Raw genomic sequence first — 15,086 nt, 5'->3', positions numbered from 1 at the left:
GAGGGTGTGTGTGTGGGGAGACACCTAGGAGGGTGTGTGTGTGGGGAGACACCTAGGAGGGTGTGTGTGTGTGGAGTCACCTAGGAGGGTGTGTGTGTGGGGAGACACCTAGGAGGGTGTGTGTGGGGAGACAGCTAGGAGGGTGTGTGTGGGGAGACACCTAGGAGGGTGTGTGTGTGGGGAGACACCTAGGAGGTTGTGTGTGTGGGGAGACACCTAGGAGGGTGTGTGTGTGGGGAGACACCTAGGAGGTTGTGTGTGTGGGGAGACACCTAGGAGGGTGTGTGTGTAAGGAGACACCTAGGAGGTTGTGTGTGTGGGGAGACACCTAGGAGGGTGTGTGTGGGGGATGAGACACCTAGGAGGGTGTGTGTGTGGGGAGACACCTAGGAGGGTGTGTGTGTGGGGAGACACCTAGGAGGGTGTGTGTGTGTGGGGAGACACCTAGGAGGGTGTGTGTGTGGGGAGACACCTAGGAGGGTGTGTGGGGGGGAGACACCTAGGAGGGTGTGTGTATGTGTGTGTGGGGAGACACCTAGGAGGGTGTGTGTGGGGAGACACCTAGGAGGGTGTGTGTGTGGGGAGACACCTTGGAGGGTGTGTGTGGAGACACCTAGGAGGGTGTGTGTGTGTGGGGAGACACCTAGGAGGGTGTGTGTGTGTGGGGAGACACCTAGGAGGGTGTGTGTGTGGGGAGACACCTAGGAGGGTGTGTGTGTGTGGGAGACACCTAGGAGGGTGTGTGAGGGGGAGACACCTAGGAGGGTGTGTGGGGAGAGACACCTAGGAGGTTGTGTGTGTGGGGAGACACCTAGGAGGGTGTGTGGGGAGACACCTAGGAGGGTGTGTGTGTGTGGGGAGACACCTAGGAGGGTGTGTGTGGGGAGACACCTAGGAGGGTGTGTGTGTGTGGGAGACACCTAGGAGGGTGTGTGGGGGGGAGACACCTAGGAGGGTGTGTGGGGGGAGACACCTAGGAGGTTGTGTGTGTGGGGAGACACCTAGGAGGGTGTGTGTGGGGAGACACCTAGGAGGGTGTGTGTGGGGAGACACCTAGGAGGGTGTGTGTGGGGAGACACCTAGGAGGGTGTGTGTGGGGAGACACCTAGGAGGGTGTGTGGGGAATCACCTAGGAGGGTGTGTGTGGGGGGAGACACCTAGGAGGGTGTGTGTGGGGAGACACCTAGGAGGGTGTGTGTGGGGAGACACCTAGGAGGGTGTGTGTGTGTGGGGAGACACCTAGGAGGGTGTGTGTGTGGGGGGAGACACCTAGGAGGGTGTGTGTGGGGAGACACCTAGGAGGGTGTGTGTGGGGAGACACCTAGGAGGGTGTGTGTGTGTGGAGACTGTCGTGACGCTGAACCCCAGTTCATTCCGAACACAGCGATTACACAACACATAACACCTTGCCTCAGCAACCGTTACTACCACCGTGTACTCCTACACACACCAGACCCTTGAGGCGTACCACTAGGTTTGTACTGGAACACCATGAATGAACATATCGAAGGTATTTAAAGGCCGTCGGGTTTTGTCATTTAATTACAAAGAATAGACTCTGACAAATAATACTATATTAATTAACATACTCTATTAGGTCAATACACTTCCAATACCCATAGACCACTTGACCTCCGCGATCACCACCCACACTCGTAACTTCCGCCTAAGTCCCTAATACGGAATGATTACTACAACGCTCCACACCCGGTTAGTCTTACATTCAATACTCACATACTGCAGACTTAACTTGGTCACTAAGATCACAACAGGCTCTCGCATAGCTGTCTGCTACACTTCGCTGCTGCCACAACCGGAGATGCGGAGGACTTCCCAGTTCCACTCCCACAATCAGACTGCCTCCAGTCAGCCATCTCCCTCAACCATTTCACCCCACCTCTCAAGGAAGGTATAATCCGATTAACCTTATCCCTAGAGAGGTAATCTTGTTCCTGGAAGCCTGACGAAGAATAATTCCTCTTTCCAGGAATTAATCATTTGGCTAAACAGCTTCGGTCTTAATCCATTGACCTTTCTTAGATATGTGATCCATAGTCTGTCTACTTACATGTACTTTCAATCATCATTCGTTAAGTGTTGTAGTAATGATCCTCTAGCTAATAATTCCTACTAACTTGTGGATTACAACACCACTCCCCTCCTTAAACACGCATATGTCCCCATATGCATCATTGCAATGGTTCCATTAGTGCAAGGACCTGAAGGATGCACCCACCATATGTGTACAACTAAAAAATCATCCAATAAGTTCATCATACACACAATGAAATAAATTAAAATTTTCCCCGACATGACTCACAACACTTCTCCAACATATACATTATATTCACATCATAGCACAGGTAAAATAGTCTGTAATAACTTTTCCCATCTCCAACAATGCACATATACCTAAACTGCTGACATATAATTACATACAAACTTAACCATAAAATTACATGGACCAGAATGCTGGCACTTAAACAGAAATGACACTAGTCATTAATATATACACAACACATATATATCTAAGGTTCTTCATCCTTAGTAATTATAATTTAACATCTTGCCCTGTACTGTTGACATAAGGTCTTACAATGATCACACAATGTTTCACTGGCCTCCTCCACAATTGGCAGCATCACTTCTCTTGTCTTCGTGTCCCATGGTTGCTAGGTCATAGATCCTCCATGACCCAGACAAAACCCAGGCTGTCCAGCCTGGTGAATGTTGTCAATGTCCCATCGTTGCTCTGAGCTAACGTGATCCTGGCCTCCAGAGCAACGGAGATTCCTACCCCAGGGTCATGTTCCCTCGGGTCTGTGCTGACGTCTCGTTCCAGGGCACCAATCCCAGAACGCTGTAGATACCTCACAGCTCTCTGGTCTAGGCCCATCCGCCCAGAGTGTGTCCACCTGTATTCACACCTTCCCGACCGCTGTACCTGCAAAATATTCCCTCGGAGCCCCCTGGCTCGATCCCATTATTACATAACCCCCTCAGCTCCTTACTCTCTCCCCGTATATAGCCTGAGCGCAGCTGCAAAACCATTGCAGCTGGCCCTTATCCCTGCTTTGATGTCAGGGGGCGAATTTCGCCTATAACGTCACGTTGGCTTCACTTCCTCCCCCTTTTTTCTAAAATTACTGAGTGTAGCCTCATAGCTTCCCTTCTACTCTACCTGAAGCTCTGTGACATGATCCCGGGGACCTTCTCAAGCCTAACACTCAGTAATGGTGCCGATGAGGTAATATACAGTATATACATACACATACATTATCACAATAAATACCTCATTAAAATAATTTCACACTTATGTCACTAAAACATCATACTGCCACTGGCTCGCCTCTAGCGAGATTCCTGTAACAACTTAATAAGAAATTAGTATATCTACTTCGCTCGTCCACTGCAACCACCAACACCTGAAATTTGAAATTCTACCTTATAATCTTATCCATAAGACTTACCCACTCCGACTTAATTAATGAAAATTTTAATGAAAATAATGAATTTTTATTAGTCTTTTATGAGTCTTGCTAGAGATATCGACTTGACTCGCCTACTGCAGCCACCAACTCCTGCAATTATTCACATTTCATCTTATCCATAAGACTTACCCACTCCGACACACCATTACCTCTGGTCATCCCAACCACTGATGACCTCAATATAACGCCACACATCCCTACAACCACTTCCTGCGTCCTAACGCACCGACCTTGCTACGCCAATACTCACCTTACCGACCACTACCTGGCGCCCCTGCGCCACCATATACTCCACAACACCACACCCCATACCAGGCGTCCAAACGCCACTACACTACACCACCCAATGGCGTCCCCAACGCCCTCAACACAACACCCGGCGTCCCCCACGCCCTCAACACAACACCCGGCGTCCCCAACGCCCTCAACACAACACCCGGCGTCCCCCACGCCCTCAACACAACACCCGGCGTCCCCAACGCCCTCAACACAACACACGGCGTCCCCAACGCCCTCAACACAACACACGGCGTCCCCAACACCACACACGGCGTCTCCAACGCCCTCAACACCATCACCACCACAGGCATATGCCTTGCGCCAGAGCGCATCAAAACACCACGAGACATCACCAACCGCAACACACACTGTCCCTTTTCTCTGGTAATCCATTAATTACCTGACCAACACTCGTCAGGCATAATTTCTTGTGTAGTGGCCACCCGCCACACACTACCACCTGCGTTAACATACTTTAACGCTAATGTCTACAATACACCCGGTGTTACAACAACCAGTTATGCTACACATGCTACACCTTGGCGCTACAATGCCAACAATGTCATGCACTATACTACATTCATAATATCAACAGTCAAAACATGCACATTTCACTACAGTAAATACTATGCATTACGCTGACGTCTAATACGCCACTACACATGCATTACACTACACACCCTCGTCCTTCCGCCAATATACAACCATGCACTACTCCCGGCGCCACACACCCCCACCAACGGGACAAGCTCCCCGTGTCCCAAGGTAACACTCTCCATAATGCTACCTGCACCCACTAAAAAATCTCCATGGCCCTCTCCACGGTACACGAGACATCGAACCCCAGACGTCAAATTACGCGTCGCTCGCTATGCCTAGGAGTTCACAATTCTCTTCGCCTATTTTCTGTATCGATGTATCACCTGAAATCGCTCGAATCTTTACGTAATATTTAATTATCTTTAAAATATTAGGTTTACACTTTACGTGAAATTTAATTTACGTCATATTACGTAGTTTTCACGCTTGATTTGTCCTTAGCAACGTTTTACCACTATTTCCGCCTTACCAACGATATAAAACAAGCTCCAAGGCGCGGCTCGCTTGGCCCGCACATGGCCGCCCATGGCCCACGCTGGCCCACATTCACCCGTGCTAGTTTACCTCGCCACGCTGTATAATCCGCACTACGAACACTGTATAATCCGCACTACGAACACTGCACTTGTTTTGAATCCCGATGCTTCAGTGGTCCAGACTTGCCTCTTAGCCGTCTCTCGTTGCGGGAATCTGGAAAGAAAGAAATAAACCCCACATGTGCCCCACAATGGCCTAGTCCCTTTAATTAACTAACTCCTCTGACCTGGTCTCACCTGACCCTTCTTTCCTCCGTCTAGTAACCACCATTCTCACCACAACCCGACGTCTACCATTTCCCGAACATTCCCTCACCAACTAAACCAGAACCACACTTCCTTCATCTCGCACAGTGTTCCAAAACCTGTTTGCGCTGCCACCAAATATGTCGCCTACCAATTCCCTAACATTCCCTCACCAACCAAACCAGGAACACTATGAAGGGACATATCGAAGGTCTTTAAAGGCCGTCGGGTTTTGTCATTTAATTACAAAGAATAGACTCTGACAAATAATACTATATTAATTAACATACTCTATTAGGTCAATACACTTCCAATACCCATAGACCACTTGACCTCCGCGATCACCACCCACACTCGTAACTTCCGCCTAAGTCCCTAATACGGAATGATTACTACAACGCTCCACACCCGGTTAGTCTTACATTCAATACTCACATACTGCAGACTTAACTTGGTCACTAAGATCACAACAGGCTCTCGCATAGCTGTCTGCTACACTTCGCTGCTGCCACAACCGGAGATGCGGAGGACTTCCCAGTTCCACTCCCACAATCAGACTGCCTCCAGTCAGCCATCTCCCTCAACCATTTCACCCCACCTCTCAAGGAAGGTATAATCCGATTAACCTTATCCCTAGAGAGGTAATCTTGTTCCTGGAAGCCTGACGAAGAATAATTCCTCTTTCCAGGAATTAATCATTTGGCTAAACAGCTTCGGTCTTAATCCATTGACCTTTCTTAGATATGTGATCCATAGTCTGTCTACTTACATGTACTTTCAATCATCATTCGTTAAGTGTTGTAGTAATGATCCTCTAGCTAATAATTCCTACTAACTTGTGGATTACAACACCACACCTAGGAGGGTGTGTGTGGGGAGACACCTAGGAGGGTGTGTGTGGGGAGACACCTAGGAGGGTGTGTGTGTGTGGAGACACCTAGGAGGGTGTGTGTGTGGGGAGACACCTAGGAGGGTGTGTGTGGGGAGACACCTAGGAGGGTGTGTGTGGGGAGACACCTAGGAGGGTGTGTGTGTGGGGAGACACCTAGGAGGGTGTGTGTGGGGAGACACCTAGGAGGGTGTGTATGTGGGGAGACACCTAGGAGGGTGTGTGTGGGGAGACACCTAGGAGGGTGTGTGTGTGTGGAGACACCTAGGAGGGTGTGTGTGTGGGGAGACACCTAGGAGGGTGTGTGTGTGTGGGGAGACACCTAGGAGGGTGTGTGTGGGGAGACACCTAGGAGGGTGTGTGTGTGGAGACACCTAGAAGGGTGTGTGTGGGGAGACACCTAGGAGGGTGTGTGTGTGTGGGGAGACACCTAGGAGGGTGTGTGTGGGGGGAGACACCTAGGAGGGTGTGTGTGGGGAGACACCTAGGAGGGTGTGTGTGGGGAGACACCTAGGAGGGTGTGTGTGTGTGGGGAGACACCTAGGAGGGTGTGTGTGGGGAGACACCTAGGAGGGTGTGTGTGTGGGGAGACACCTAGGAGGGTGTGTGTGGGGAGACACCTAGGAGGGTGTGTGTGGGGAGACACCTAGGAGGGTGTGTGTGGGGAGACACCTAGGAGGGTGTGTGTGGGGAGACACCTAGGAGGGTGTGTGTGGGGAGACACCTAGGAGGGTGTGTGTGGGGAGACACCTAGGAGGGTGTGTGTGTGGGGGGAGACACCTAGGAGGGTGTGTGTGTGGGGAGACACCTAGGAGGGTGTGTCTGTGTGGGGAGACACCTAGGAGGGTGTGTGTGTGGGGGGAGACACCTAGGAGGGTGTGTGTGGGGAGACACCTAGGAGGGTGTGTGTGGGGAGACACCTAGGAGGGTGTGTGTGTGTGGGGAGACACCTAGGAGGGTGTGTGTGGGGAGACACCTAGGAGGGTGTGTGTGTGGGGAGACACCTAGGAGGGTGTGTGTGGGGAGACACCTAGGAGGGTGTGTGTGGGGAGACACCTAGGAGGGTGTGTGTGGGGAGACACCTAGGAGGGTGTGTGTGGGGAGACACCTAGGAGGGTGTGTGTGGGGAGACACCTAGGAGGGTGTGTGTGTGTGGGGAGACACCTAGGAGGGTGTGTGTGGGGAGACACCTAGGAGGGTGTGTGTGTGTGTGGGGAGACACCTAGGAGGGTGTGTGTGGGGAGACACCTAGAAGGGTGTGTGTGGGGGATGAGACACACATACACAATGTGCAAAGGACATATTGTCCTTTGCACGCCTTATTTTGGTGGTAAACTCCTTCATCCTCACTTTAGGAAGAATAATATGACCTCCTTTTCTGAGTTTTTGGATACTTTCGTTTATTTGTCCATCTATCAAACTTTTTCTCACTCCAAGCTTCCCTTGTTCTGCCCTCATCACGTGTTACAACACTTTTCATTGTGCTTTCCTTCAAGCTCCGATAAGCCTCTGTAATCTTATGTGCCCTATCGGCTGCATCTCTTACATCCTTCAATCCTGCCTCCTGGATCTTAAATTTCGTCTCAGGGAGCATCATTTCCAGAAGTTTCTCCATAATCATCAACTGTTTGAACTCATCATACGATTCTACACCGACATCTTCTATCCACCTCTGGAACCGTCCTCCCAAGTCTCTCACTGTCTCAGGGAACGTACTTGCAGGAGCCTTCCTCATTTCTCTGAAGCGTTTTCTGTATGCTTCAGGCGTTAACAGAAATGTGCGCAACACGCTGCTCTTCACGGTCCAGTATTCTTGGCATTCTTAGAAAGACAACTGGGTATTTGCCTCTCTGGCAACGTCGGTCAACTGTAATTGTACCAATTGAGTCCACTCCTCTTGTGGCCACTGTCTCGTGTTGGCTATCTTCTCAAAATATTCGAAGAAGCTCTCTGACTCTTCCGGCACGAACAGTGGAATATCTCTCTCCCTCTCCCCTATTATCGTGTGGGTGTGACACATGGGTGGTGCACTCTGGCAACCCACGCTCAATCCTATGCTCTGCCAAAGATTTTTTCGCTATTTCCATTTGATTTGTTCTCTCTCTTGTTCCAACTACAGTCCCAATATTCTGGTTTTCTCATTTTTTTTCTTGTTCGAACTCCAATTCTTGTATTCAGATTTTCTCTTTTTCTACCTCTAGTTTAGTTCTCTTTTTTTCTGCTTCACTTTTCATCTCAAGTTCTAGCCTCAACTTCTCCAATTGGAATTGCCTCTCTTCACATTCATATTCTTGTTGCATTTGAAGCTCTAGCTAAAATCTTTCCAAGCTACTCTTCCGGCTACTCCTGCTACTGCGGCTACTGCTACTACTACTACTACTACTACTTGATCCTTGGGATCTTACTTTATCTTGTCATCATCTTCCTTCCTATTTTCAGCTCCTTTCTGGGCTCCTTGCTCTGCCGCTTCCTTCCTAGCTCTCAACTGTCTAATGTTCTCATCGTTCATTCTGTCCACCTTAGATGACTTCACCTTGACGCCACATTTCTCCGCTATCTGCTTTACCTGCTCTTTGGTGTAACCTTCTAAATCTTCAGGATTGCCTGACTCTTTAAATGTTTGCACCTTCTCCATCCCGTCCTGAGGGTCGTCCCGAGAGAGAGAGAGAGAGAGAGAGAGAGAGAGAGAGAGAGAGAGAGAGAGAGAGAGAGAGAGAGAGAGAGAGAGAGAGCATATCTCCCTGTGGTCACACGGGCTACCTATTATTTATTTAGCAGATCACCCTGGTAAGTGTCTGATTCTAGGAGAGGGGTTCAGCGTCACCTTATTCATGGTTACGGCTAACAGTACCCAATTCTCATGAGTACACACCCGCTCATGAGCCGCTATGACTCCCCGCACTCTCCTTACTGTGGGATGATCTCGCAATCCTGCTTAGTTAGTTGTAGTCCACTATCACCCAGGTTATAGCCGTGTCTTTCTTTCTAGCCTAGAAGCCTCACCATGACAAGAGCAAAAGCCAGCTAACAAATGTAACATTTAATATAATAGAACATACACAATATATATACAGGAATAGTTATAAAATATACAACCTCATAGGCTGCTACCAACTGATAACACTCCAATATCGCCTAATGTCTCCAACCTACAACTATATCAGCCTGCTGCTGATATGATTATTGCCCGAGTATCCTGTGGGGAACTCCTGTGGCCCTTAGCACACCGGCACTGTTAGGTATGCCGAGTTACTGATTGTGACTTATTGTGATTGTGAGTAAGTGACTTAACACGATTGCTAGTATCAATCGTGTTAAGCTAGGTTTTGTTCACGAGTTGATCGGAATCGTAGTTAGACCTCAAGAGTCTTTCTAATGCGATAATAGCCTTACTGACGGCAATCTAGAGTAAATGAAGCACCCATTGTATCAGTGGTTAAGTGTAAATAAACTACTGTTAAGATTTATGAAGTGTCTCTGTTGAACCACTTCTAAATTCTGCCATTACTCGTACTTAAGCCTTCAGCCACAGGTGTCATCAACACCGAGTTGCCTATTAATCACTAAACTATAAGAGTGATGAGGACCCTAGGAGTGCCTTAGAGGGCAACACTTGCGTTGAGGAGATTCGTGCCATCAATGTGGATCAGGACCAGGTGAAACAGGTCTGTGAAGAGACCACCTGTTACGGCCTCACTTAGCCAGTAACCGGGTTCTATACTTATCAAACTGTATATGAAGCTCAAATGCCTCTTCCTACTTAATCCCACCCCGAGTCATAGGCAAGTTATTAGGAACTAGCAGTAATAATCAGTCTAAAGGAAAAGGGGGTTAACAACGCTACCCAGAATCATCACCAAGTGTACCTCTTAACTATATATACATGATATAAGACTGCAGATGTCACTTTTGCAGGACACTATAAAACGTCTGCAGTCTTCTTTCCCAGTGAGTCCACTTCTGGCCTCTCTCATACACCACTCAAGGTTCCTTCCCCGAGTCTGACTTTTATGATCCTCACGCCGGCGAGTTCACCTTTGTCAGTAAATCATGGGTCAGTCCTACACAGTATCGTCAAAGTGCTAAGACACCACTTCTACTCTCCAGCAACACACTGGCAGAGGTCTCGAGCAACACGCTGGCAGAGGTCCCCAGCAACACACTGGCAGGGGTCTCCAGCAACACGCTGGCAGACGTCTCCAGCAACACGCTGGCAGACGTCTCCAGCAACACGCTGGCAGAGGTCTCCAGCAACACGCTGGCAGAGGTCTCCAGCAACACGCTGGCAGAGGTCTCGAGCAACACGCTGGCAGAGGTCCCCAGCAACACACTGGCAGAGGTCTCCAGTAACACGCTGGCAGACGTCTCCAGCAACACGCTGGCAGAGGTCTCCAGCAACACGCTGGCAGAGGTCTCCAGCAACACACTGGCAGGGGTCTCCAGCAACACACAGGCAGGGGTCTCCAGCAACACACAGGCAGGGGTCTCCAGCAACACACTGGCAGAGGTCTCCAGCAACACGCTGGCAGAGGTCTCCAGCAACACACTGGCAGAGGTCTCCAGCAACACACTGGCAGAGGTCTCCAGCAACACGCTGGCAGAGGTCTCCAGCAACACGCTGACAGAGGTCCCCAGCAACACACAGGCAGGGGTCTCCAGCAACACACAGGCAGGGGTCTCCAGCAACACACTGGCAGAGGTCTCCAGCAACACACTGGCAGAAGTCTCCAGCAACACACTGGCAGAGGTCTCCAGCAACACACTGGCAGAGGTCTCCAGCAACACGCTGGCAGAGGTCTCCAGCAACACGCTGGCAGAGGTCCCCAGCAACACGCTGGCAGACGTCTCCAGCAACACGCTGGCAGAGATCCAAGGCAACACGCTGGCAGACGTCTCCAGCAACACGCTGGCAGAGATCCCCAGCAACACACTGGCAGAGGTCTCCAGCAACACGCTGGCAGAGGTCTCCAGCAACACACTGGCAGAGATCCCCAGCAACACGCTGGCAGACGTCTCCAGCAACACACTGGCTGAGATCCCCAGCAACACGCTGGCAGAGGTCTCCAGCAACACGCTGGCAGAGGTCTCCAGCAACACACTGGCAGAGATCCCTAGCAACACGCTGGCAGAGGTCTCCAGCAACACACTGGCAGAGGTCTCCAGCAACACACTGGCAGGGGTCCCCAGCAACACACTGGCAGAGATCCCCAGCAACACGCTGGCAGGGGTCTCCAGCAACACGCTGGCAGAGGTCCCCAGCAACACACTGGCAGAGATCCCCAGCAACACGCTGGCAGAGATCCCCAGCAACACACTGGCAGAGGTCTCCAGCAACACACTGGCAGGCGTCTCCAGCAACACGCTGGCAGGGGTCTCCAGCAACACACTGGCAGGGGTCTCCAGCAACACACTGGCAGGGGTCTCCAGCAACACACTGGCAGGAGTCTCCAGCAACACACTGGTAGAGGTCCCCAGCAACACACTGGCAGAGATCCCCAGCAACACGCTGGCAGAGATCCCCAGCAACACACTGGCAGAGGTCTCCAGCAACACACTGGCAGGCGTCTCCAGCAACACGCTGGCAGGGGTCTCCAGCAACATACTGGCAGGGGTCTCCAACAACACACTGGCAGGGGTCTCCAGCAACACACTGGCAGAGGTCTCCAGCAACACGCTGGCAGAGGTCTCCATCAACACGCTGGCATAGGTCTCCAGCAACACGCTGGCATAGGTCCCCAGCAACACGCTGGCAGACGTCTCCAGCAACACGCTGGCAGAGATCCCCAGCAACACGCTGGCAGGGGTCTCCAGCAACACACTGGCAGGGGTCTCCAGCAACACACTGGCAGGGGTCTCCAGCAACACACTGGCAGGGGTCTCCAGCAACACACTGGCAGGGGTCTCCAGCAACACACTGGCAGGGGTCTCCAGCAACACACTGGCAGGGGTCTCCAGCAACACACTGGCAGGAGTCTCCAGCAACACACTGGCAGAGGTCCCCAGCAACACACTGGCAGAGATCCCCAGCAACACGCTGGCAGAGATCCCCAGCAACACACTGGCAGAGGTCTCCAGCAACACACTGGCAGGCGTCTCCAGCAACACGCTGGCAGGGGTCTCCAGCAACACACTGGCAGTGGTCTCCAGCAACACACTGGCAGGGGTCTCCAGCAACACACGGGCAGAGGTCTCCAGCAACACGCTGGCAGAGGTCTCCATCAACACGCTGGCATAGGTCCCCAGCAACACGCTGGCAGAGATCCCCAGAAACACACTGGCAGAGGTCTCCAGCAACACACTGGCAGGCGTCTCCAGCAACACGCTGGCAGGGGTCTCCAGCAACACACTGCCAGAGGTCTCCAGCAACACGCTGGCAGAGGTCTCCAGCAACACGCTGGCAGAGGTCTCCAGCAACACACTGGCAGGGGTCTCCAGCAACACACTGGCAGAGGTCTCCAGCAACACGCTGGCAGAGGTCTCCAACAACACGCTGGCAGGGGTCTTCAGCAACACTCTGGCAGGGGTCTCCACACAGGCGTATAACAAGCTTTAACAGACGGACAGTACTTCCATCTCGTAACTCAACTTGTCCATCAAGGGACACATCAGTCCAATCGCCAATACTTCGCTAAGTATCATAGACAACTCACAGTCTCCACCGACTCTCCCACTTGTTCCCACTGTAACACGTCTCGAGGTCAGGACAGTTTTGGTTGAACTGATTTTTGTCGACCACGATAACCTCCACATCACTAGTGAGGAGCACAAATTGGGTTAGTAAAAAAGAAACTACTCAGGGGACTAATAGATCACAGCCTTTCACCGGGGAACAGAAAATGGGGGCGGGTGCAATCAACAGATGGCATTGAATTCGTCACACCTCCTCTCCTAAAAGAATTGGGGTCGGGTACTCTGAACAGATGGCGTCGACGTCATCTTTAATGTTCAATACAAAGTGCTTAGTGCTGGAGATGTAGAGTCCACCTGGTTAACCTCAGATTCTTGTGACGGATCTGTGTTGTACAGCGCTCACCAGGGCCAATGTTTATTTCTCTATCAAGGAATAATTCAGTTGACAATCACTTAATTTCCTGGACTAATAAGCCACAGGGTGTTCTACCCCTTTAGCAACATTCTGTAATAACACTGACCCGATGCCGTAATCTGAAGTATCAACGGTTAACATGAATCTGCCATTAAAATTAGGCGACATGAGAGTGGGAGATGTATTTGTTTGGGGGTGGGGGGGGGGGGGGGAGGGCAGGGATATTCCTGTGCGGGCCCCTAAGCCTCTAGCTGGCCCACTAAAGTGGGAGATGATATCAGAATGGCTATTAGGCTTTCAAAAGCAAACTGACTGTCTTTGGTCCACATATACTTTGCTCCCTTCTTCAAGAGATTTGTCAAAGACACTGCAATAGTTGAGATGTAAGGAACAAACTTATGGTACAATCCAGCCATACCAAGGACCTGCAGCACCTTCATAAGTGTTGAAAGGGTTGGGTACTGAACGACGGCTTCTACGGTGCTGTTCTTAGGGGCGATTCATCCTCCACCAACCACATGTCCTAAAAGGATAACAGAGGTCTTGGTCTTCTTCTCCTGAGACTACTGTCATAAATTGGCGAATGTCCCGTCACTGATACAGCTTCACCATATTTATGTGTTCCAACATCTGCTTCATTTTTCTGTCTGGAATGCTAAGGAAAGTATTAACTTTCTTGAGAACAGGGGTAAGGACCCATACATTTGGTATTCATGCTCCCCTGTTACCGTTGGAGAACATACCAGTACTAGGTCTCCTACCTGAAATTCCCTGGGTGTCACTTTGCTGTCGAATCTCTTCATGACAGTTACCTTGTCCATCCAGAAGTTCTGGTCACCGGCCTTCTAACTGGTCTCTATGGTATCTGCGAATGCTTGCACATGGGATCCTTCTCTAGCTCTGTAATCAAGATTACTCTACTCCAGTGCTTCGGTTCTGGAGTCTAGAGAGTCTGGAAAGGGAGAACTGCCGACCAAGATACCCTCCACATCACTTCCGACGAGTGCAAATGGGATTAATAAGAAAAAAGCTACACAGGGGTCTGTTAGATCACAGCCTTCCATCGGGAAAACAGAAAACGGGGGCGGGTGCGCTCAATTGATGGCGTTAACATCGTCACACCTTCCTTCCTAAAAGAATTTGCGTCGCGTGAACTCAACAGATGGCGTCGAAATAGTCACCCCCACCCCCCAAAGACTCTTATTCGAATATGCACCCAGGCCCTGTATGCTTGTTCTCGTACTTGCTGGACTCCGACAGCTTTGTGAAGCGTCTGCCATATGCACATTGGGGATGTTGCACGGAATTACAGTCTGGAAAAAGCGAAAACCTTACACTCACGTACATCTTAACATCATCATGGGAAGAACAATAAATTCAGGTTACACCTCCCTTACTACCCTCGCCTGTGTTTCAAACATTGCTGAAATTATGAGATCCTGAAATCGACTAAATATGTTAATAGTAAACTGTGATCATCTGTGCTAGGTTGGGCACAGTTAACAAAGGATTAACATACACAATTGAATATTTTCAAGTATTTTGTGAGAGTTGTAAAACACAATCATTATATAAAATCTATTTTAGGTTAATTTAGGTAAGTATACGACAATGTTGAGTATTGTATTATATGTTTTCTTGGCGTTTTAGCTGCTCACCGTATATTTAAAAATGGACGCAAATTTTTTTTTTTTACAAACGTAGGTAAATTATTCTGACATAACAATAATTACAAACTTGCCTTAACGAAAGAAATTAGTTTAGTGTAACAGTTATTTTCTTGTTTTTCACATAAATAATTAATTTAAATTTATTTAATTTAAATTTTAAATTTAAATGATTGTTTTATTTTTTTATTTTTTGTAACGCTGATTGAAAATATAAGTTTTTTCTTCTGAAATTATCACTGTCTGCATAGAAGGCCAATGAAAGAAAGGTGTTAAAATCAGCTTTAAATTAGTTTTATTATTATCTTAACTTTAATGCTGAGAAGTCAAAAC

The 15,086-nt window shown here is 49.7% G+C and overlaps 1 protein-coding gene across 2 annotated transcripts in view; it reads left to right on the top strand.

The window, feature by feature from the left end:
- The window catches only part of LOC138366924 (extended synaptotagmin-3-like), a 134,667-nt gene that overhangs the window by 72,655 nt on the left and 46,926 nt on the right, over positions 1-15,086 (top strand). The window lies entirely within an intron of this gene.

Source organism: Procambarus clarkii, chromosome 2, assembly GCF_040958095.1.
Source record: "Procambarus clarkii isolate CNS0578487 chromosome 2, FALCON_Pclarkii_2.0, whole genome shotgun sequence".
NCBI lineage: Eukaryota > Metazoa > Arthropoda > Malacostraca > Decapoda > Cambaridae > Procambarus > Procambarus clarkii.
Note: the sequence above shows the minus strand (reverse complement) of the source record. Positions and strands in the feature narration are given on the sequence as shown.